The following is a 2,223-nucleotide window of genomic DNA, read 5'->3' as shown; positions in this document are numbered from 1 at the left end:
GAACCATATTTACATTTAAAGCCTTAATACGTTAAAGCATGGTTAAAGCTATTTTTGACGAACCAGTCGAGGAGTTTACAAAACAATTTGTTAGTATAATACAGCCAACAATACATTTATCCTAGAAACTATACGACGGATTTAAGGGAATGCCAAACCTTGATGACAGTGGTGAATAGTACCCGAGTACTCTGTAATGATTTCTTATTTTATATGATAGATTTGATTACGTTGAGGCTTCTGACGATATGTGGGGTGAACATCTTCCAAATGGCTCGTTTAATGGTATGATTGGAATGGTACACAGAAATGTAAGAGTCTAGTTTTAAAGTGTCTGAGACATACTTTTTCATAAAAACCAGTTCGAATTTTAGCATCAAATTAAAAATATATATTCCTTATATATTCATTTTTAAAACATCTTTTTACCTCTCCGAGTGACGATGACGTCACGGAGAGGTATTGCACTGGACATGTGGGTGTGTGTGTCTGTCGGTGTGTCTGTCTGTGTGTCTGTGAGTGTGTCTGTCACACCCCACGTGACCGCGTTCGCAGTTTGCGTATCGGAGCAAACGTGTTCCCAATTTCCGGACTGCATTGACAGTTCACGGAAATTTGGAAAATTGTGTTTGTCTCGGCTGGCTATTCTACTTGATTTCCCACACCACCAGTTTTGGTTTTCGTCCACTCCACATGGACACTAGTCTGTACTTGCTGGCTTCCAAGCACCACCATCTTCTGTTCTTCTTCAATTTCACCTTTACACCAGCTTCTATGCACCACCATCATCTGTTCCTCGTCAATTCCACATTGACACCAGCTTCTATGCACCACCATCTTCAGGTCTTTGTCCATTCCACATGGACGCCAGTCAGTCCATTCCGGCTTCTTTTCCTTCGTTATCATTTGGTCTCGGCTAGGGTTACGAGAAACGTCCAGCCTCCCAATGGCAGGGCTTCCACCATCGGTTCACGCGAATGCGTTTTTTATCTACTATTATAATGGAAACGAATCGTATATATACCCCAAAATTTGACAAAAGCGGGCAAGAGGGGTACCCTTCACTTTAAACGTCAATATTAGCAAAGTTTCGAAAGATAATAGGAACAACTTTATTTTAAACGATTTAACTATTTATAAAGTTATTTACCGGCGATTAAAATAATTAATATCATTTATATTTAATTAATTATTTAAGATAAACTTATTTCTATGTAATGACACAAGTGAGAGTTAATATAGAACGAGTAATGAAGATTGCATCCGAATCGAAAAACTACACGCATATCAAAGTTAATATAAAGCGAGTAGGATGATAAGATCTCTTACAAAACGATAACATTTCCATTTTGCAGAATATTAAATGGAAAAATTTAAATATTTTTCGGCATTACGATTATTTTAGTAATTGTGTAGCTATAAAGCTCTGTTTCATCTCAATATTCCAAAAACATCTTTTGATATTAACATTTCAAATTTGGTGTTTACTTTTTAATTCAGCTATACTACATTTATATATAGTGTAATCGCATTTTTTATATTCATTAGTTACTATGAATGTTAATTCTTCATCTATCCACAAGTGTTGAAACGATTAGGTCAGTAAAAAAGATTCTCTAGATATAAACTAGAAATGACCATGTTTTTCCCTCTTATAGGAGGTGTTAACGGTTCAGAGTGAGCCGAAAGTTAAATACACCCTTCAGTGTTACATTTTAGGTCTTCATTAGAATTATTGAGGATACAAAGGAAATTGTTAAACGCTTAAGCCTTTGCTAAATGTTGTAAATTAGAGATAATACCGGTTGTTTTTTATCTATATCCAGATTATATTTTCTATACTTGTGTTTTTTATGCATCGCGGTCATTCTTGTAATCTTTATTTTTTATCGCGATGCCTTAACTATATAACCGGATAACATTCCGATAACGTTGTCAGTTCTCAAAGTCAGTTCACAGTTGATCAGTTCCCAGTTGTCAGTAGCGTTCTCGGAAATTAACTTAAATGTTTCAATTAAATTAATAAAGTTTTTATAACCAGTTAATCCCAGAGTCGTTCTTGCGTCAAACAACAACAGGTTATGGGCCCAGCACGCTTCCACTGCGCAAAGGTTTAGAAGTCATAAGAAGTTCAACGCCGGGAAGATTATCCTTTAAGGTGCGGAGTCAGACGTAGAATGGCCGGAAATCACCTGGGACGAATCGAGACGTTAACTAAAGATA

This window comes from Phalangium opilio, unplaced genomic scaffold (genome assembly GCF_054372755.1).
Source record: "Phalangium opilio isolate 3A_F unplaced genomic scaffold, DU_Popi_V2 ptg000022l_1, whole genome shotgun sequence".
NCBI classification, from domain to species: Eukaryota; Metazoa; Arthropoda; class Arachnida; order Opiliones; family Phalangiidae; genus Phalangium; species Phalangium opilio.
Note: the sequence above shows the minus strand (reverse complement) of the source record.